We start from the raw sequence: 23,442 nt of genomic DNA on the forward strand, positions 1-23,442 counted from the left end.
CTATATAACACAAAGTATCAGGTACTATTTTAAGCACTTTATATGTACTGACTCATTTAATCCTCATAACAACCTGAGGCACTAGTATGTAATTACCCCTTTTTACATATGAGGACACTGGGGAAAAAAAGGTTAAACTGCTTTCCCAAGGTAGACAGCCACTAAACTATGAGAGCTGGGACTATGATCTATGGGACTCTAAAACCCCCAAGATGACACTTCATATTTCCAGCAGACAGGATAAAAACCACAGAATCCAGCTCCAGAGTCCAACCTTTAAAAACCTCCACCTCTCCCTCTCCTCTACCCTCTTCCCCTCTTCCTCTCTTCTTCTCTTTCTCTCTCTCTCTCTCTCAATTTGTAAATGCAAACAAAAAAGTTTGTAAAAAAAGACAAGCTAAACTGTCAACTGTGATAATCTTTAATGATGAAAGTGGAGATGAAGGTTTTTAATATTTTAAAAAATATTTTTAAATATTTAGTATAGCAGTACAAATTTAGAAGTATAAATTGTTAAAAAATAAGAATGTATTATTTTGCTAAGTTTTGAACCTAAACTAAGATCTCAATAAATACATGAGCCTAGGATATGAAGAAATAATTTTCGAAATAGAAAATAAAAACTAAAAAACATGGGGGAGGGGAATTAAATCTTATAATAAAAGAGATACAAATTAAAATTGCATATCGTTTTCACCTAACAAATTAACAAAAACTGAAAAAGTAGACTAATGCTGGTAAAAATACAGCAATATACAACGATTATCTTATTGTTTATACCTGCTGACCTAGTAATTTACTTTATTAAGTAAATACTGAACTATTAAAAAACATTATAAACAAAGATGTTAGTTTCAGCATTTCTTTTAATAGTAAAATTAAGTTAATAATCCAGTAATAAATAATGTGTTTTAAGTATATTGTGGTACAGCCATCTACAGAATTATAAAACCATTAAAGCCCTCAAAATATTTATTGAAATGGGAATATGCCAATGTAAAAATTAAAAATATATATTTACTGTATGATTTGCAGCTATGCAAATATGACTCTATGTATATAAACACAGGATGCCAACATATGCATACATAAATATGTACAAACAAAACTTTCTTTAAGAAAGTATATCAAAAATGCTAACAATAGTTATCAATGGGCAATGGAGTTGTGATTTTTTCTTCCTGTGTTTCTTACACCAATCCATATGGCTTTTCTGGGCAAGGCAGCCTTTTTTTAAAAAAAAAAGGCAGAAAAGCCTCTTTTCTTCATCACATTAAAAGAGAAATGATAAGTCGTGTGTTACTGCCTATCCAGATATACCATACCTTAGTGGTTGCTAAGCAGCACATCCTAGTGTTCCTACATCACAACCACATCTAATTACAGGCAGGACGAAAACTCAGGCGCAAACATGCCCCATCCAAATGGCAGTGCATTCACCCTAGGGAGTGGCCTGAGCAGCACAAACCGCAACTTCAGTTCCCTACTAAAACCAATCCCCATCTCTCACCTTAACCTATTAGGTTTACCTTCGATGTGACACAGTACTCCTCACACAAGCTGCACACAGAGACAGACCTTTTTAATCCTCCACTATATGCTACTCACTCTGTCTCTGAGGAAAATGCTACTCATTTGGTAAATTCACCTACCAAACCAGAAATCACTGTCATTCTGGACACTTCTCTGTCACCAACTGATACAGACAGGTAAGGCTTGCTGCTTTCTGGAAATAGCCAATTCTGCTCCGCGAATGACAGCATATGCTAAGATTTCTTACTCCTGCAGAGAATGGGTGGTTCCTCTGCTAAGGTTATAAATCCCAATACACAGTGGCACTCCCTCCCCGCAGCAGAATCTGCAATACAGTAACTCTTCCACAAGAAAAGCCCGACTCTCAACAACCGTTAAAAGGGAATCCTGACCCAGGGCATGGCCCCCAGTTTTCTCCTGCTGCTTCGTCACAGGAATTACAGCAAACAAGCCCAATACTATGTCCGCCCATGCTGCAGCAGCAGCCATTTTTGGCTCAGCCCTGCAGCAGCCCCAGATGAAAGCCAGGACAGCAAGGACAAGATGGCAAAGGACTTTAAAAACTTAACTTTGTAACAAATAACAGGCATCATAAAAAAGTTGAAATGTTAAAAATTATGCTTTTTAAAAAAATACCTATTTTAAAGTACTTTAAACTGTTTCTCTTGGTGTCATGAAAACAAATTTGGGGAGATCAGCACTAGTATTGACATTATGATAAAACAAAGATTGATCAGAATGCTTGAGGAATACAATTTTTAACTAATAGTTAACCCAAAAAAATGTTCTCTCCCTTGATTTCCTGTTGAAAATCTAAAAATGTATTTTAAATACTCTTAATACTCTTAAAATAATATAATCTTTGTTGAATAAGGAACTTGCAGGAAGTCACATTCTACCTTAGTTTCATTTTACAAAATAGAAATAGCTTTATTTTTTCTGATTATTAAAGTGATACATGGTTAATGTAAAAAGAAAATCACTCAATACAGAAAATGAAAATCACCCACTCTCACCAGCAACCAGAGAACACTGTTGAATAACTAAGCACTTTTTCTATATATTTTTTAAAATAACATTTGATCATACATGCTATTTTTAGCTGGCTCTCATGGAACAAATGTGGACTTTTTTTATGTCAATAAATGTTTTGCAACATTTTTAAAGGTTATATAGCACTTAGTGAATATTCAGCCCATAATTTGCCCAGAACCCTATTACTAGTCCTTTAGTGCATTTCAAAAAGTCTGCTATTAGAAATGATGACATGACATCAGAATTATATTTGAATATCAATTCTGTAAAAGCAGTGTAAGAAAAAAAAGGGCTGATTTTAAAGTAATCCTTGGATATGCTGAAACAATCCCTTAGAATATTAACAAAATGTAACAGAACAACAGTCTAGTTTCTGTTATATTGCCTAGGGGCTCAAGAAGTAAAATCTTAGGTCAATCTGTCTCATACATCCCACTTGGGAGAAGAGATTCATTTTAGTCTGTCTTACTTTAGATACTGTTTTAGTAAAAGACTTAAGTTGTTCCAAAAAACAGAAAACAGTAGCAGAACCTGGGAAAGAATTAAAAGCAGTTCCTTGAGGTAAAACTGATCCAGTACTCTAACAGGAGATTTGTGAAGTCCATCTTCAGATAGAGGATGGGGAGAGTAAAAGGCTCAGGAGAGGTCCTAGAGACTTCCAGATCTGCAACTGATAGGGAACTAAGCACTTAGAGCAGCCATGCTCAAAAGTTACACCTACACATTTTCAGTTGTAGAAATTCTTCTGGGTTAACAAATCTATGTGAAAAGGCCAACTGCTTCTGGTTCTGTACTCCTCAGATGAGATTAGTTAAACCTGCTAATACTAAAAAAGAAAGCAGAACAATAAAATGCCTCCTCTTCAGGACCTTCAACAGGAGCTTCTTTATAAAAATGAAATCCATTTATTTCCCTTTAACTCAAAGACTGGTTGCTAATGCAACTTCAGTTACTCTTCCAGCCTTCATAAGCCACAGCTGAGCCAGGACCTATCACCATGAGCTTGAGAATTTCCCAAAAGACTTTTCTTGCAAAATCAGTAGTGACATTAACTAATGTATTTTTATATTAGTGTAAAATTTACTATATCAACATTTGAAAATTCTGTATAACCTAGTGAACCATTATTTTCTGAATGACTGATGCATGTTAGCAAATCAAACATGGGTTAAAAGATCCATTCAAAGTGCAATACAGGGGGGTGAGCAAAATGGACAAAGATGGTCAAAAGCTACAAATTTTCATTTATAAATAAATAATGGGCTGTAAAGCACAGCATGGTGACTACAGTTAAAAATACTGTATTGTGTATTTAAAAGTTGCTAATGATAAAGTTCTCATCGCAAGAAAAAAATTGCAATTGTATATGACAAATGTTACTAGATTTATTGTGATCATTTCCCAATATATAAAAATACTGAATCATGTTGTATACCTGAAACTAACAAGTCAATTATACTTCAATTTTTTTTTTTTTTAAGTGCAATAGAAACCAATAGATTTAAGAGCACGAAAAGTTCACAAACATGGTTTCAGGTTCCAAATTGAAACTACCTTTAAAGAAACATCACTTGTCAAGTTTTGGTATAATAATAAAGAATAGTGACAATTACCTGAAAAAGACATCAAAAAATTTCCCTGCTTTGTATCTGAGACCAGATTTTCTCCAAACAAAATAACTTCAGCAGAATGAATGCAAAAGCAGATAAGAATCCAGCTATCTTCCCTTAAGCTAAATACTAATGAGGATTTGCAAAAATTGAAAATAATGCCACTCTTCTCATGAATTATTTAATTTGGAAAAGATATTTTCTATTTTTAAACTATTTATGTTAACATATATTGGATTTGTTATTGTTATTTTTTAATTAAGGGAATATTTTTAAATTTTATTTTAATATCTAATACTGTAAATATCAACAGAGAGAGCCTACATAACAAAGGCTCTCTGAGATCCTCAATAATTTTTAATAGTATAAAGGAGTCCTGAGATTAAAAAATCAGAGAACTGCTGTTTTAAGTCGATGGTTTCCACTGTGTCGCCTGTGGGACATGGGCATCAGTTTCCTGGAGTGCAGTTTCCAATTGACAGAATTAAAATCTAGAGGAGGTTTACACTTCTACAAGTGACTTTTTGCATCAAAAATCTAAACCACTGCTCTAAGAGGTCACATAAATTAATGTAATCTCCCTCAGTGTCAGTATCAGGTGACTCAGATTATGTACTTGGTAATAAATTGACTCCTAAATGTTCCCCACTCCTTTTTATTATTTATTTTGTAATTTGATTGGAAAATTTTCAGGGACAATGCCATTCTTTCTTTTTACTTTTTCCCACAGTCCTCCTGCACTACATAGCAGGCATTAAGTGTGTACTACTGCCCCTGTGCCAGTCACTTACAGCCACTTTCAGAATGAGTTATTTTTGAAGGAAAGCTTAAACGTACACCTCAATGATTTCTAGACAGAAAAAAAGGTTTCGATCATTCAGAAGATTCTAATGGCACTCTGAATAGCAGTGTCACAACTTCTTATAACCATCAACTGTGGCATGTGCCACAGTGACATTTCTTTTTGGTAGATGAGGCCATCTGAGAAGGGGCTGAGTTAAAGGATTTCCAAGATCCATTCCAACCTTCACATTCTAAGACTGGTTCTTTTTATTCTCAATCTCAGCATTAAATAATGCTGGATACCACGGTTGCTTAGGGGCTGGAAGATGAGTCAGCAGGTGAAGCCATTTGTGAGAAGCAGTTCCATTACACTTTGAACAACAGAGAAGCCAGCAAAAGTCAGCTGCCATTGTTTACATTGCTGAACATGCTGTCGGGTTTCACAGGCCTGTTTAAAACCACCTATTGTCAGCAAGCCTCATTTTTCTTAGTTAAGGGTTAAGAAGCATCGGACTTAGCTACCAGTTCCTAAAGCAGAGTGAACAATCTCTTTTCTCAAAGCAGAACTAATATAAATGCCTAAAAGAACATTCAAAAACCATTCTTGCAACTAAGAATGTACCTCTGATTGTAATAACCTGAGTCTCTCCATAGACTACTAATGTTATACACGCTCAGACACAGGAAAAAGTGCTTCTGATAAGAAAAGCAAATAAGGGCTCTTTTTTTAATCACGAAATGCTGTTAACTATTTAAAGCACAGAGAAAGGAACTGAAGACAAGCGAATAAAATATGAATTGTTAATATTTTTTGAAAGAGCCAGAGAGGCTAAGCAACCTGAAACTCAATGGAATTACCTTCTCTTGTTCTTTTGAGTATTTTCAACTCACTTTCACTTCTCAGAACCAAAAATGTTTCATCATTAAGAATCCTTCATAAAGAGAATTCCTTCCAAATATATTCTTTAAAGTGATGATTTCCAATGAAGGATTGGACTGAAAAACACCTCCTAATTGCTTTCTTTTTCATCTCCAATGGCTCATGTAGGCATTACACCCAAATAACTTCCCTTTTCATTTCCTAAGCAGTCAAATTAGCCTAATATTTCAAATTCCCAGCTAAACTAAATGCAAATACACACACACACAAACACACACAAACACGCACTCACACACAATATGTACAAATGCATACATATACACAATATATAGATATACAGTTAACAACATAGGGGTTAGGGTGCCCAACAACCTACTGAGTCAAAAATTTGCATGTAACTTTTGAGTCCTCAAAAATTTAACTACTAATAGCCTACTGATAGGAAGGCTTACTGATAACATAAACAGTTGATTAACACATATTTTGTATGTTGTATGTATTATATACTGCATTCTTACAATAAAGTAAGCTAAAGAAAATGTTATTAAGAAAATCATAAGGAAAATACTTTACGGTATTTATTGAAGAAAATCCATGTATAAATAGACCCACACAGTTCAAATCTATGTTGTTTAAGGGTCAACTGTATACAATAGATATATCTATACGTCCTCTTAGCACTATGACAAAAGATGCCTAACTTTTAGTGGGCAGGTACTTTCACTATTAAGTGTGCCAGTATTTGAGTACCAAGACAACATGCCTTATAAACTATAAACTTATAAACTTACAAGTTATCTATTATGAATCTGCTACTGACCATGTATTAACTAAAATCAGAAGCTGAAACTTCAGACCTTTATCTGTTTTTTAAATATATATATATAAAGTCCAAGTGATCTTTAAATGCAGGTTAGGTAACAACCATGAAAATCTACCTGGCTCCAAGTTTTCTTAAATAAAAATATTTACACGTTTTAGAAATTTGGGAAATTGTAGATAAAAAGAGTAAACAAACTGAAAGTCATCCTTAGGAAAAGTATATACAACCTATTTTTAACTCGCACATTAATCCTGGATTTGGATTATTTACTACAGATATATAACCCAATCCTCCCTCCTTCAACCTTCCAGAAGAGTCCTTCGAAGAAAACACTAATTGGCCATATTGTTCCCCATCCTACAGATTTGATGGCTCCCCACTGTCATCTGGGTGAAATCCAAGCTCTTTAGCTGGCTTATAAGGCCTTTCCTGTGGCCTCCAATTATCTGTCCACTTCTCTCCTCCACACTGTTGCTCTAGCAGTGATGAACAAGTCATTTGTCTCTGTCTTGAGTTTCCGTATGTGCTGATTCTTGGCTGGAATAGTCTTTATCCTACCACTGTTTCATATGGCTCATTCATGCTTCCAGGTTCGGTTTAAAGGTACCTCCTTCACCAGGAAGCCTCTCCCCTCATCCTTCCCAATTTTCTACCTAAGTTAGGTGACCCTCCCAGCCCCTCCCTGGCCAGAGCTCCCACAGGCCCTGCGCTTACTGATTTCTGTTTACTTACTCTTCTTTATATCTGTCTTCTGCACTAGGGCTGTAAGCTTCTTGAGGGCAAAGACTATGTCTTATTTCTAATTTCTCAGTGCTTAGCCCAGGATACATCGTCAGTGCTCATCTACTGAATGATTATGCTAGAATACATAAACAAGAAAAAAGAAAACAGGTTTCTCTTTAGAACCAATGGAGAAAGTATCTTAACTCTGCTTTGTTCTATATTCCGTATAAAACAGCTTGCCAAACCACCAGTTCCCAGCTAGTACAAGTATTAGACTAACAAAGCAGTTCTCAACTTGTGAGCCAGACTCCTTAGGTCCATAAATTCACCATCCGCAACCTATTTTCCCTATTTCAAAAAGCCAAAGAAATTATATGTCAATCCACACTAATGAGGCAAAGACTAGCTAACTCAAACATCAGTTCCTTTACTTCTGCTTAAAATTTATCAGTTAAAGATGGTGACATTGAGTTTATTATGCTATGCTTAATTCCTGATTAGCATATAAAGATTTCTTATTTAAATGTGGATTCAAAGTAATGATTTAATAATAACTGCTGCCCAGAACCCCAACGGCAGCCTGTGAGTAACCAAGGTATATAGTGATTTAAATATCTTAAATTTTTTTATTATAAAATGTGTTATAGAAAATAAACAAAAGGTATAGATTTAAATATAACTACCCAAACCAAAGCCCATCAAGGACTAATTTTAGGCTTGCAAAGAAAAGCAGGAAGGAATTTCTCAGACTCCAATCTTCCGTAAGTGTAGAAACAATTACTTAGGCAGAGTTCAGAGTTTAAATCAAAAGACTCCTTATCAAGTACTAAATGTCACTTTCTCCAACTACATATGGTTCAGTGGGAACCTAATCTGGAAAGCTTAAAAAGATTATGCCTTCTTGGTTCTCTTTCCTCTTAAAAGTGTCTTCCTCTTTTCTGTAGTTTCATTATCTTCATCAAATCACCAGACACTGCCTGAACTTTTCTCTTCGCTCTGTTATGCTTATATTTTCAGATTTGTTTTACCAGCCTTGTCTGCTCATCTGAACTCCATCTCCCTATTTCCAAATGTGTCCAGTTATTTCCATTTGGTAAATGAATAAGATGTTCCTTTCATTTCAAATCCAAGCCCTGAACTAAATTTATCTGCCTACCTCAAATCATGATGTGAAATTAGATCTTACATCTTTTTTTTTTACTCCATTGACAGCATCATGTCTAGTCTCAAAGCCTAAGAATCAGTATTAATTTTTTTCTTTCATTGAGGATATTCAGATCTCTCTCTTCCTTTGATAGCTTTATGATATGATCATCCTTTCCTTTTCATTTCCCTCTCAACTAGATGTGCATCCGTAAAACCTTGGAAAACCTTCAGTGGGCCTGCATATAGCTTCCTGTCTATCTCAATCCATCCACATCATCATCATCTTACTCTAATGACCTATCATGTTAGTAGGTCTTAGGTCATTAAAAACCTCCATTTGCTATAAAAGTACAGATTATTTAGCTATATATCCAAAAGTTTCCAAAACTATCACAGGCAATGCACATTGTTTTTCACTTCAGCCAAGTAGGTGTTCTAACTACCCCAAACACACCATGTGCCATTTCCTAAATGCTATATATATGTATTTTCTCTCAACTGTAAATGCCCTTCCCCTTCCATCTATCCAAATCCTACCTTCTATTCCTCCAGTCTTCACTGATCTTTCAGGCCTCTGATTTCTCACCTCCTTTTAGAGAGCACCTTTCATTTTTTTTCTCATTAAAATTCTAATAAAAATTTTAATGTAAAATTCTTAGTACAATTTTAATTACAATTCTAATGAAGAGTTCATTTGGAAGAGAAAGTAGATGAGATACAAATAAATATTTGCAAAGGATGAGTCATGAGGGGTACAGGCACTGATAGATATTAAACCTATAACGAAGTGATAAAAATTAAAGCTCAGGGCTAAGAGGGCAACAGTAGATAAACCTATCAACGGAGTAGAACTCAAAACTAAAGAATACGAATATATATGTAGGAATTCTGACTCATAAAAGGGGCATTTTAATAAGTGTTTCTGAGGTAGCTGCACCTTTCACTTTGGGAGTACACTTCAGGTTACTTTTGTATCTCCTTCAAAACCTAGTACAAACTGTTAGTTAACAAACACTTGTTTCTTTGGTCACTTAATAAATAACTATTGTGTATCCACCAAGTGTCAGACACTTAGCTTAATCTGTGGTAACAAAACAATGACCAATATTTCCCTTCCCTCTTCTACTTCTCTTACTTTTCCCTCAAGATTCCATTAGCTCTCTCCTTCACTGAGCATCCTAACCTTACCATTACCAGTTGTACTTTTCCATTCAGTTGAGCCTTCAGCTGAATAGTAGCTAAGCTACTTTCATAAATATAATTCTGGAATACAAAAAAAAAAAAAAAATAGCTTTTCTCTCTAAATATTCTGAAAAAAACTAGAAAGAGTGACCAGCTGTATGTTTCTGAAGGATATTTGGCCAACTGGAGGCTTCTCACAACTGTCCTTATCACTGACACTAATTTTTATACTTGGCATTCTTATGAAGAAACCAAAGCCTTTAACTTCACTAAAAGCATAAACAGACTTACTTTCTGTACCTAGACTCTGTGGTTGATAAAGATATGGTTAATCAAAGAGGTTGTTATTTTAAAAGTGTATATGAACTGTAACTTATGACAACCAACTTTCTATTTCAACTTAGCTCCTTCAAGTAAAACAATTCACCAGATCTGGCATTCAAGATTTAACACCAATAAAAAATAACAATGTAAGTAGTTCATCCATGGATTCCACAGAGATAACAAGAGTATATCTTTGAGTTTAAATCTCATCAAAAGAATTTACTCTTAGGAAAATTCGAAGAATGTGAAATACTACATTTTCTGACTAAATTGTTAGATATAAAGTAAAGACATTGGACCCAAAGGTCCCAATACAACCTAAACATAGAAGGCCCTTCAAATTCAAGTCTCTGGGCCCAAATAAAGGTAAGGGGATCCTATACAAATCTCCTTCTTTTATCTACTCTGCTAACATAAAAAAAAAAACAATCCTTTTTTAATCTAACCAAGTATTAATATGGATAAAAACATTATTTTAGGGAACTCAAATACTAGCCAAGCTCGAAAAAAAAAAAATTAATTACACATGATATGTTGCAATAACTGGAACCATACTAGAAACTGGTAAAAATAATAAAAATAAAAAATCAGAACAAAAAAATTATTTTTAATTCTTAACTTTTTTTTTTACTAGGAATTTTGATAAACAGTAACAAATGCTTCTTGTACTACGTTTATGTGAAATAAGTCAAGTAAATTTCCATGGATAGAAACCACTAATGCTATCTCCTTATAAACTACATCGTAAAGTTCATAAAACATTCTCTCTTTCATTATCTCAATCACTATCATAACCCTTTTTTAAAAAAGGAAACTACTATTTTCCCTATGTTACTTATGAGAAAACTGGGACTCAAGGAGGTTATGTGATTTGCCCATGATTACATAGCTACTTCACGTAAGAAAGAGGATTTTAAAAAACGTACAAAAATCTACTTGTTCATGCAAAAGAAATACAGGAAGGATAAACCAGAAATTAAAGAGACTGGTTACCTACAGGTGTAGGTGGGAAAGAAGGGGAAAAGGAACTGGGTATCGGGGATGGAAAGTTTAACATTTCTGAGTCTACTTTTGGATATAACTCTGACTCTTATAACCATGATAATGTTTCATATATCCATAAAATAAATAACTAAAACCAAAACTAGAAGAATAGAGTCAGCAATTCTCAAAGTATTTTATGTGTATACTAAAATTAAATATGTAAACAGATTATATATAAGAGCCAGGTTTTACTGTTGGAAAAAGTAACAAATAAGAAAAGGAAAGTTAAGACAAACGAGTAGTGTTATAACGGAACTGGAGATATCAAAATAACTTATGGTTTTTAATGTATACACATACAAATACAGATATATAGATATGTGTATACAAGTGAATCAGTATACATACATATAGTTTCTAGCTCTGTGTGCTGAAAGGATCTAGAAGCAATAACATTCCAGTAACAATGAGCACACGTAAGCCCAGACCTTGGTCACTAACACCATTCCCCAATAAAAAGATCAGGATTACTTAGAAAAGTGGTTGATCCCAGGAGTGGGGCAGGGAAAATATAATAGACCTGGAACATCTTGGGGGGCTAGAAAATAAATGCTTAAAAAAAAAAAAAAAGATGGCAGCTTGTTGAAAGAACAGAGGAGCCAATCCGATGGAACTCTTAAAGCTCAAAGCTGGAACAATTTGAGCAACAAAACAAACGATAGTACTGGATTTTAACTCACAGAATAAAATTCATAAACATGAGTCCATGATGATATAAATAAATAATAAAACAAATTAATAAATGGAGAGCTCTTCCTCACAGGAGAATTACAATTAATATAGAAGAGAGACATGGAAAAGTCCCAATTAGACAACCATAAACTTAATAAATGTTGAATATAAGATCTGCCAGTTGCTAAAACTGGTGGGCCAAAGTTTGAGGAAAAATATTATCTGCAGTTTCATACAAGATACTTAACAACTCTACAGTAGAAAGACCTATGGATACCAAGTGAATCAAGTAATCAAGGTAATCATCAATATCATAAATTTCTTGATATGCTGCACTGAGAAGGAATTCATTTTGGTATTCTTAGCAAAATTAATAACCTCATTCTGATCATGAGAAAATATCAAATAAGCCCAAATTGAGAGACATTTTATAAAATAAATGACTGGCATACATGTCATGAAAGGTAAGGAAAGACTGAGGAACAATTATACTAAAGGAAACTAAAGAGAAATAAAAACTAAATGCAATGAGGGATCCTGGAACAAATAGGACAGCAAATAATTGGTAAGTCTGTAGCTTAGCTGATAATATCATATTTATGTTAATTTCCTGTTCTTTATAATTGTACTATGATTATGAAAGATGCTAACACTCGGGGAAAGAGGTGAGGGGTATTAAGGGAACTCTTCCTATTATTTTGGCAAGTTATCTCTAAGTCTAAAATTGTTTCAAAAAAAGTTTTCGTTAAAGGGTGTTCACAATACTTTGCTTCTATTTAGTTCACATGCTAATGTCAAAGACCTTTATAACTGCGTAGACCAAAAGTTACAAAATGTTTTGCTGCCTCACAAAGCATTTTAGTAATATACCTAGAAATAACAAAGACATCTAATTTTCTAAGGTATGTAATGGTTACTAGTTAGAGTAACTATTACAGAAGAAATGGTCACCCTGTTATTAGATCAAAGTAGTTACTGATATTAAAGACCTCAAATTCATTTGAGTTGGCAGAAACCTGATGCTTAGGTAAGTCACCCCCACCTCCCTCAGTCTTGGGAACAAACTTCCCAAGCGGAAGGATCCAGAAAGATGGACCCAGAGATCCTCTAAGTAGACTATGTAAAGGCAAAATAAATTAATGCATACTTATATGCTTGGATTTTTTAATTATGATATTTTAAAGAAGGTCAAGAATGAAATCACTGACTTACCTAAAATGTACCACATTCAAGTACACTCACCCAGTCACAACATAAAAGGTAATAAGCTAAGGTCAAGTACTCTGCTACCTGCTTTTGAAACAGCAGTTGGCATAGGAAGTTGGACTGGTTCCAAATTCTAATATTTCTGAAAAAGATAAACAATGTAATATTGAAGAGTATCAGCTGAATATGATATAACAGCCTCAAAACTCAACAATATTAATCAGATACTTGATGTCATTAAAATTCTACAAAGGTTAATTAAGACCCACTTCCTTTGCATATTTAGTAGGAGCTAACTAAAGATATGCATAATAATTTATAAAACAAAATTTAGACATAACCTTAAAAAATCAGCAATCACATTCCCACACTGTAATATTTCAAGTCATTTAAAGAGATATTTTTTGTATGTGGAAAATCTTCACCCAAAGCAAATAAACTCTGTTTTTTATTAGACCTGAAAGGTTATAAAAAGCCTCTTCTCTAATGTGGTCTTTTCCTGAACAGCAAAAAGAATCCTATTAGACAGAGGTTAGCACTATTTCCAGGTTTTGTTTATAATAATACATTAGAATAGTCTGAGGGCATAACCTAATTAATAAAATAATCAAATTTAACTCAAGAAGTATATAAATGCTTTGGAACAAAATTAACATTCTATGTGAAATACAACCCGAGATTTTATAACTTGCTCACAACTTCAATTCTTCACAGGACAGCAAAACAGCCAAATGAGCATACTTTTATTTTTTACAAAGCTATCACTGCCTAACAAAAATTTAACTTTCTGAATAGCTATCCTGTTTTCTAGGCATTATGCAAAAGATGGAAATAGTCAAAGTTCATTTATTCAATAAACCATATTTTATAAATAGTACACCTCTCTGTATCTCAACCATTTAATGGAGTACGAAAACTTAAATTTATTTCTGTGATGCCATTCCGACTCTCCAAACTTTCTTGTTCCTTATTTCAACTTGCACACCTCAACCAAATAAACTTTCAAAATTACTTTTTCATCATGCCAGTTTCCCAATAAATAAAAAACAAACACAAAAGAAATGCAATTGTTTCTGACAAGCTGCCAAGCCAATTCAATGAGGAAAGAATAGTCTTTTCAACAAATGATACTGAGACCACTGGATAGCCACATGCAAAAGAATAAACTTGGACTTCTACTTCACATCTTCAGATCATATGCAAAAATTAACTCAAAATGGGTCAAAAACCTATATCTAAGAGCTAAAATTATAAAACTTAGAAGAAAACAAAAGAGCGAATTTTTGTAACCTTGAGTTAGGTAGAGCCCTCTTAGACACAATGCAGAAACACAAGTGACAAAAGAAAAATAAATTAGACTTTATTCTCAAAATTAAAAACTTGTGCTTCAAAGGACACTATTAAGAAAGTGAAAAAACTTTGGGAAAGAAAATGAAAGTGAAAAGACAACCCACTGAATGGGAGAAAATACTCTGCAAATATTATACATGATAAGGGACTTGTACCTAGAACACATAAAAAACTTTTACAACTCAGTTATCAAAAGACAGCCCAATTAAAATCTGGGCAAAAGATTTGAACGGGCAATTTCTCCAAAGACAAATGGCCAATGAGCTCCAGAAAAGATGCTCAACATCATGAGCCATCAAGGAAAAGCAAATCAAAACCACAATGAGATACTACTTCACACCCATTAGAATGGCCTATAATCAAAAAGACAGATAACAAATGTTGGAACCCTCATATAATGCAGGTAGGAATGTAAAATGGTGGCAGTAACTTTGGAAAACAGTTGGGCATTTCCTCAAAATGTTAAATGTAGAGTTACTCTATAAAACCCAGCAACTGTACTCCTAGAGATATATCTAAGAGAAAGAAAACATACATCTACACAAAAACGTTCATAGAATAATTATTCATAACAGCCAGAAGTTGAAACAACCTAAATGTCCACAAACTGATGAAGACAATGTGACACTTGTAATATTTTTCAACAATTAAGAAAAAAATATATATAGTACTGAAACACACTATAACATAGATGAACTTTGAAAGCATTAAGCAAAGTGAAGGAAACCAGTTACAAAAGACTATATATTGTATTATTCCATTTATATGAAATGTCCAGAAGAGATAAATCTGTAAAAGCAGAAATTAATTAGTACTTTCTAGAGCAGAGAGAACTGGAGGAAATGGGGAGCCCAATGGGTTTCTATTGGGAGTAATGAAAATGTTCTAAAATTGCTTGTGATTGCACAATTCTGTGAATATACTCAAAAGCACTAAATTATACACTCTAAATGGATGGCTTCTATGGTATGTGAATTATATCTCAAAAAGCTGTTAAAAAAAAAAGTAATGGCTTCACGTAACTGAAGTCTAACCTCTTACATTCATCAACGCTCTGCAGAATCTGGATCCACTGAGTATCCTACCACAAGAATCCTCCACTCCCTCCTCTCTCTTCACTCCAAGCACACTGAGCAGGATCCTTACAACCCAGCATATACCATGCTTATTTCAAGCCCAAATCCTGTTCATTCTGACAACCTACTCACCAAAAACCCTTTGCCCTTCCAAAACCTGACTACAGTCTTATTAAACTCTTCATTTTAATTTTTTATTCATCTCTCGGTTCAAATTGTTTCTTATACGCTATTTTCTAAGGCCTAAAAATAAAGGAGTCATTTCACCCTAACTTTCAGTCCTTCTCATTCTCAACATAAAAATACTGTATTCTGCAAATATATGATAATGGAAGGAAACAAGACTTCAGCTGATAAGCATGCAATAAGAGTATACACATATCAAATTATGCTGCATACCTGAAATTTATGTTATTAATCAATGTTACCTCAATAAATTTAATTTTTTAAAAATACTGTATTCCAGCTCAAAACTGGCTGTACTTTCTATTGCCACCTAGTTTCCATCCCCCCTTATCATTCCAAAATTGTTTGTTCCCATACTTCAATCCTGTTTTCCCTAACTCTACGTGAATCCCTTATAGTCTTTTCCTCCTTCTTTCAATCATTCCACATAATACCAATACTTCCTGAAAACTAATTAAAGAAATCAAGGAGATATCACACATGTATATAATTCATAACTAACGAATACCACCCTGGCCACCGGTAAATTAGTATTTGAATATATGGATGAAGATAAAACTAAAAGGAATGATGAAAATTATAGAGGAGGAAAAAAACCTGTGAAGTTACAGCAAGTATCAATGTTGTAAATAATGCAAAACATTACAAGCATAATTAACTCAAAAATGTTTGACTTACTCATAAAGATTTAAGCTCTTCTCTTTCTAATGTGCAGTCATAACTTCTGAGCTACAAGCCAAAGGTGAAAGAATATCCTCAAGAAAACCTTTCCAAAGAAACAAAAATAGTTCATTCCAAATTGATGAAAAATAAAACTACTCAAAAAGTAGCTTTTGCTGGCAGACCGTTAAGTAACAAAATAAGCAAGATACAAAACTGTATATGTAATCTTACTTTAAGTTATGTTAACAAAAAAGGACAGAATTTAAGTCCATTAAAATTTAAGTCCATGGAAATAGGACAGGAAAGAAATATACCAAAATATTAACGGTGGTCAATTCTATGTACTAAGATTATGGGTGGGTTTTTTTACTTTCTATATTTTTTAAATTTCCTGATTTGATTATGTATTACACTTATAATCAATAAAATAAGTTTTTAAAAGTCACATTTGACTATAAATGCTTTTACTCTTTGGCCTTTATACCAACCCTGATCCTCAATATCTATATTTCAAATGCCACTCAGCTACTTTAGATGGCTCTGTTAACTGGGTCAATGCTATTCCATCTCAAAGGAAATTACAGAACTATTTTCAATTCAATTACATATAAGTGTGAAACAATTTTAGGGCAGGCTTGAGCGCTAAAAGTGAGCAGTGATGCTCTCTATATTAGCTCTAAAACTTACCTTAAAACTGATTCTCAGATTAACTTAAACGACATTTCATTCAACAAATATTTACAGACTTTCTACATCTGCCAAGCACTGTTCTAGGTGCTGGCAATTCAATAATGAATAAAACTGACAAAAATCTCTGCCTTCATACAGCTTACATTCTATTGATAAAATTTAATGTCTCGTAAGTGTCAGGGAACACACACGCTGTGCTTGAAATAGTACAAAACAACTACTAGTTAATAAAGGTCATAAAAACTGACAATTTCAAATGTACTTAAAATAGTTTAAACTATCTCAAATTTCAGCTGAGGCTACAGTAGAGTGAAAAACTCCTGGCTGTCAGCAAGCCAAGGAACTAGGAGCCACCTGAGACTTCAGAAGTAGATTTTCATCGATGTAAATCTCAGCTGTTTATACCTTGCTTGAAGTTATGCACCTGACTAATAATCAGGAAATAGTTAGTTTCCTAATATATAAGCTCAAAGTATTATTCCTAAAGTAAAAATAGATAGTGTCTCATCACAGTTTATTCCAGAACTTGCTTTCCTTCATACCTCATAATGAGCTAACTGTATCATCACTCAGAGCAAGCCAGCATCTGACCACGGCAACCTTATTTTATGGTCTCAAGACATCCCATGACAGACTATATACAGTCTTCACTACTGAAGTCAGAAGTGTTCCAGTCTGGCTGACTCACATTAGTAAGCCAAAAACCAAAAGCTTTTTATATGAACAAGTTGCCTTCCCTCAGCACCTAGAACAATGTTTGACAGATAAGAGAAAGTCTGTAAATATTTGTTGAATGAAATTTTAAGTTAGCATGCTTCTAATATCAATAAGTCAACACGGAAAAGTCACTGAACATCAGACTAAAAAACCATTAATGACAGGTCTCTATAAAGCCTTCCCTATCTACTTGCAGGAACAAAACAAGCATCAAACCATAGCCTTCAGAATCATATACCATTATAATTCCAGAATGTCACCTAATAAACTAGTCAACCTTTCATTTTAGAGAAGGAAAAACTGATACTCAGTCACATAACAGTTATATGACTAGTCCAAGATAACACATCTAATTAGAATGAAAGAGCTGAACTCAAATCCAGATCATTTTTTACTCCAAATCAGGTACATTTCTCAATACACCATGCTAAGTCTACCTATATTTTAAGGCTAGCAGGTACACTTTCCAAGCCAAAGTCTATTATCAGAAGGGCAAGGGGATACGAGATGAGTGGGAAAGAAATCAGGAAAGGATCAGTCAGATTCGATATGTATCGTCTCATACTCTAATTCCTCAGATTACAATGCAGAAGAGGCTGAATTTATAACAACTGTTTTGATTGCCATCTGGTATCTCCTCTAGCTTCTCTGCTTCTACTAAAAACAAAATGTGACTGACATCCATTTACTCAAGTTCTATGCAGCAGCAACAGCAATGGAATTCGGAAAAGTCAGCTGGAAGGAGAAAGCTATGTAAACCTCATCCTTCTAATTCTTACTCATCCTTCTAATTTAGCTCAGATGTCAACTTCTTCTAGGAAGCCCAAATTCCTCCTTCCCCCAGAGTAGGCCCTTATAGCAGAGTTATCATTGTACTTGCTTCATGGTATTCTGTTCCTTTACCTGTCTGGACCAAGTTCTTGAGGGCAAAAATTTTATCTTAGCTTTCAACTCTAGACGTAGCACTGAACCTGGCACAAAGTAGATGCTAAATTGATGAACGAATGAACTTTCTGATAAATAAATGAACAAATGAATTTTAAAACTGGCCACATATTGAAATCTCGATATAAATGGCTAAAATGTGGCAACCTTATGATTTAAAACATGGTTTTCAAACATTTTTTAGCAGTAAACCCTTTCAATTTTCTCATCTGTTAAATACAGTACCTACCTCATTAGAGTTATTGTGAGAACTAAAAAAAATCATGCATGTATGGCTCCTATAACAGTAGGCACTCATTAAATTAATATTATTAATATTATTCAGATATAGCTTGGTAAAGAGGCTAAATAGAAAAAGCAAACATTATTGGCTTCAGCCTATAAAAATGAAAACACAGAAAACATAAAAAAGAAAATTATAATCCAAAAAAGAAAAACAGGAATATTTTAATATTTCTATAACTAAAACAAAATAGCTGAGGACACAGGTCATTTTCAGGTCACCACAGGCCTTTACCAAATTTAGTTCCTTCAAAGAACCCACTGCCCTGATTTTATTAACCAAACTGCCCCCAAAACAGTAACTAGATTCCGCAGAAGTGTCAGCAGCCCTGAGAGAAATTACACCCTGAAGTCTTTCCATATAAATAGAGAGAACACTGTGTATTCATAACAGACAGCAAAATTGTTCTATTATGTCAGAACTATTTGGGCACCTGAATTCAAACTCATTAATCTTTACTTATCTGAAAGGTGAACAATTTCCATCTAAAGGGCTAGGATTTTAATGGAGGGGGAGTTCAAAAGCCCCCTGAAAACATAAACAAGATTTTCTGTGCATGGACAGTGTTCTGCAGAAGATCTATCAGTTTTCATCAAAATGTCAAAACTGTTACACAGAAAAGGTTAAGAATCACTCTCAAGATCCTCAACAGAGCCTCTTAGAACCTCACACTAGGAAGCTGGGGTTAGCATATCTCTAGGTATGTATTCTGAAGTACCAATTTTAGAAACTATTCATATTGGATTGTTATGAAAACGCTAAGCATATTTTTCTCTTGCCATTAGCACTTTTCAAATAGGTATTTATTCATCTTCTTCATCCCCCATCACCCCTGCCCACACCCTGCCAGGCTCCACCTCTTGCCTTTTTGCAGTTAAAGGCCTCTACCTGAAATGGCCTTAGGGGCCTGCCATGCAATACTGATGCCCACTTAATCAGGTTTCAGTTTATATTCAAATCCATTACCAAAACATTTTCCCTCATTTCTGATTTGTCATTTGAACGCTAAGTACAAATAAAGGACATCTTGTCACATGAAGCCCCTTCTAGTATTCTTACAAATATAAAAGACCATCTGAACTTGTTAAGTCAATTCAAACACAATTTTGAGGAACTGGAGATTTAATCGAGCCATAGAAAGAGCAACTAACTCCAGCTCTGCACTCCAGTCTCGATGCTTCAGCGTATGTCAATTTATCACATGATGACTGCTATCATCGAACAAATAAAAAGTCCCACACTCCCTCAGGGTAGAAAAGCAAAACTGAAAACATTTCACCATTAGTATGTTCTGATGAAATCTGTAAACTAAATTTCATTTACTATACAAACTCTTAGGTTTGGGCAATTATAACTTTAAAGTATGTAAAGCAAAGAGAGCAGGGCTGTGAAATACATCAAGAAAATGAATCTTAGCTTCGATGACATGAGGCAAAGTAAAACCTTAGAGTCACATAAAACCAAGTATCCTGTATTACCTCAAATAGGTTTAAAATTTATCTCTATTGGAAATTACATCTTAAATTTATCCTCTTTAACAACTGTTGCAGTATTAGTAACTATTTCTATGTTGTGCCAACTCAGAGCTTTTATAAGCCCTTCCTTCATGAAATACATCAGAAAAAGCATACTTGAAACACTTAAGTCACAGCTCTTTGTGTCCAGTCAAAGAATGCCACCAAATTTGCCAAGCACTGTCATCACTCAGCACCGTGGTCCTTAACTTATCACTATGTACTTCAAGAACACTTACTATGGGCTTCTTGATATGCAGAAGATGCTCAAAGATACAACTAAAGAATCGTTTACTTGCTGGAACTATATAGAAACTTAAAGGCCTAACCAAGTATGGGCACTCGAGACAAATGAAAAGACAAATTAAAAAGAAATTTAAACTCACAAAACATTAAGTGAAAATATGTTTAAAAGATCCAGCACTGAACTCCACCTCAAAGTAGGCAAATCAGCCAACCCATTTCCCCCACAGGAAAACAACTAGAGATACTGATCAAAACTAACCAGGTTTTCCATGAGCAACACTAAGTTATCACTAAGCATTCTCATGGGGGAACAATTCTTAATTGAACAGAATCATGCGAGATAAAAACATTATGAAATCAGTACACACATCACACTGGAATGGAATTTATCTTTACTTTGAGCCACAGTGCCTGGACTGAAAAAAATGTAGACTGACAATATTTAAAGAACAGAGAAAATGACACTTGACAGAAACCAAAACGATGACCTGAAATGACTAGAAGGGAGATAGCTTTACCTTCTCAAAGTAATCCATACAGACAAGAATCAAACTACACTGAAATAATCTGGGGACCTCACAGTAGTTTATTATCTGCTCACAGTACTTGCTCTGAAAGTCAAATACACGATGACACAAATACAAAAACACAACACATCTAACATCCAATGACTATTGACTTACAAATATACAGCGGATGGGGGAGGTGCATGATGAAATGTTATTCTCAGGTAGGTAATATCTTTCTAAATCTCCATGGGATTCATGAATTCAACATTTTACTTTCGACAGCTAGTTCTGGACTAAAACGCCAAATCTTTTCAATCAAAGCTGTCCAAAAATTCCACAATCAAGCAAATAACATGAAATTAGCCATAGTCAATACTAGACCTTACTCCAGGAGCCCTGGTCCCCTCTAGACATCAGGCCTACGAAGAGTAAATTAAAGCTCTTTAAATATATTCGGCATAACACAAGCATTCCAAGAAACGAGACTTTTGGGGGTGATGGGTAATGTCAGTTAACTTCCTCTTCCTTTAAAAAGGTCAAAGACAGGGAAGCGTCCGGTGTAACATTTCCTCCTTAGATCGCGTTCCACCATAAACCACATCATAACTCCTTCAATCGCTAAAAAAACATTAGCCAGAAGGAGTGCTTTCTGCACATTTTCACCTTAGATTTAAAATCAAACTTACCTCAGAAACGAGCCGATTAGTTTCAAACAGGAAATTTACCAATAAAGTTTATTATGTATTAATAATAATAGTTAGGGGAGCCCACCATGCCCCGAGGCAGGGGCGACTAAAGGAGGACCAGGAGAAGGGTGTCGTCCTCACAACAATCAGGAAAGCCTTCCCTGCAAGGTTGGTCCCAGGCACCAGCAAATTCTGCCTAATAAAGGGGGAGGGGGGTTGGGGGAGGAGAGATAAGAAGGGGGAAGGGTCCCCCAGCTCTAAAAGAGGACTGCAGAAGCGAGGCCGAGTGGAGCTAGTTTTCACAATACTGCAGAGGGTCCCAGGGTCCCCCGCAGCGCTACCGCCGGGACACCCCAAAAGCTCCAGCCAAGCCCAGTGCAGGGGCTTGAAGAGCAGCCCCTTTTTCCTGGCTGGGCTGTAGCAGCCAGCAGGAGGGTCCCCGGAAAGGCCACAGGCCCCCTGCTCTGCGGCGGGGAGAGCCGAAGGGCCGGCAGGAAGGTGAAAAGGATACTGTTGGGGCGCCTGGGTCTGGAGGGCCCTGATGTTCGGGTGAGGAGGGGCCGCTGCTGCTGCTGCTGCTGCTGCTGCCGCCGCCGCCGCCGCCGCCGCCGCCGCCGCTGCTGCCGCCGGGTGAGGAGGCGGTACCGGTACCGCTGCCGCCGCCGCCGCCGCCGCTCCGGTGCCGGGTCCGGTTCCTGCTGCAGCCGCTGAGCCTGATTTCAGAGCCGGTTTCTGCGGTAAACTCATGGCAAAGCGAAGCCACCAACCCCCCCAGAGCGGGACCGGGCGCGCCGGGGTGCAGGGGCCGGGGGCAGCGGGGGGGCGGGATGGGGGCAGACCCGGGGAGGCGGCGGGAGCGGGGGGCCGGGGGGAGGCTGGGAGGAGGAGGAGGAGGGGACCGGGGCCGGTCACACACGCCCGCCGCCGCCGCCGCCGCCGCCGCCGCCGCCGCCGCCGGCAGCAGCAGCCGCCCCGCGGGCCAGCACCACCGGCTGCCGGTCTCCGTGACAACGCGACCCCAGGGGGGGGGCCGGACCCGGCGGGGGCAGGAGGCGGAGAGACCGGACCTTTCACGGCAATATCCTCATGGGCCGGCGGCGGGGGGTCTTTATCCCCCTCCCCGGGGGAAGCGGCGCCCTTCTCGGTAGCGGGGCTCAGGCGATGCCGGCGGATTTTCTTCACTCAACGAGCAGAGCATCCAACATGGCGCTACGGCCGCCTCCAGCAGTCCGGCAGGACGGCCGCTCGGCAAACTTCGGGCCTTTTCGGAGTGGCTCGGGAAGCCGAGGGTGGGAAGCCCCTTCGGCTCTTTCCGGAGATTGCGAGTGGTCGGGATTCTTCGGAAGCACTCGGGGGCGTCTTCGGCCGCCGTTCGGAGGCGCTCTGGGGCTGACTCGCTTCCTCGGGAAAGATCGGCTAGGGGGGCTTCTGAGGCTTGCCGCGGCGGGGGTGCGGGGCGGAGGGAGAGACGTCTGGTCTGCAAGAGTACCCCCTGCCGCCCAGCCTCGAAGAACAATGGTAGCGGCCCTGGAGCCTATGGTCTGCAGAGCCCTGCCCCAGGGACGGGAGCGGTGAGGCGAGAAACTCGGTTACCGTGGAATGAACCACCTAACCAA

At 36.6% G+C, this 23,442-nt stretch overlaps 1 protein-coding gene across 16 annotated transcripts in view; it reads right to left on the reverse strand.

Annotated features, from left to right (window-relative positions):
* The window catches only part of EIF4G3 (eukaryotic translation initiation factor 4 gamma 3), a 274,286-nt gene extending 251,218 nt beyond the window's left edge, over positions 1-23,068 (reverse strand). For 6 of the 16 annotated variants that reach the window (XM_039854734.1, XM_039854728.1, XM_039854732.1 and 3 more), the window contains exons 1-2: positions 22,894-23,068; positions 22,338-22,539 (exon numbers count right to left, since the gene is read on the reverse strand). The gene's annotated coding sequence lies outside the window, so the exon portion shown is untranslated. Of the gene's footprint in view, positions 1-22,337; positions 22,540-22,893 lie in introns of those variants that run through there. The other 10 variants (XM_039854730.1, XM_039854735.1, XM_039854722.1 and 7 more) reach the window with 5 other exon arrangements.
* Positions 23,069-23,442: the final 374 nt, after the last annotated feature.

The sequence above is a fragment of the Pteropus medius genome, unplaced genomic scaffold (assembly GCF_902729225.1).
Source record: "Pteropus medius unplaced genomic scaffold, Ma_sr-lr_union100, whole genome shotgun sequence".
Lineage (NCBI taxonomy): Eukaryota > Metazoa > Chordata > Mammalia > Chiroptera > Pteropodidae > Pteropus > Pteropus medius.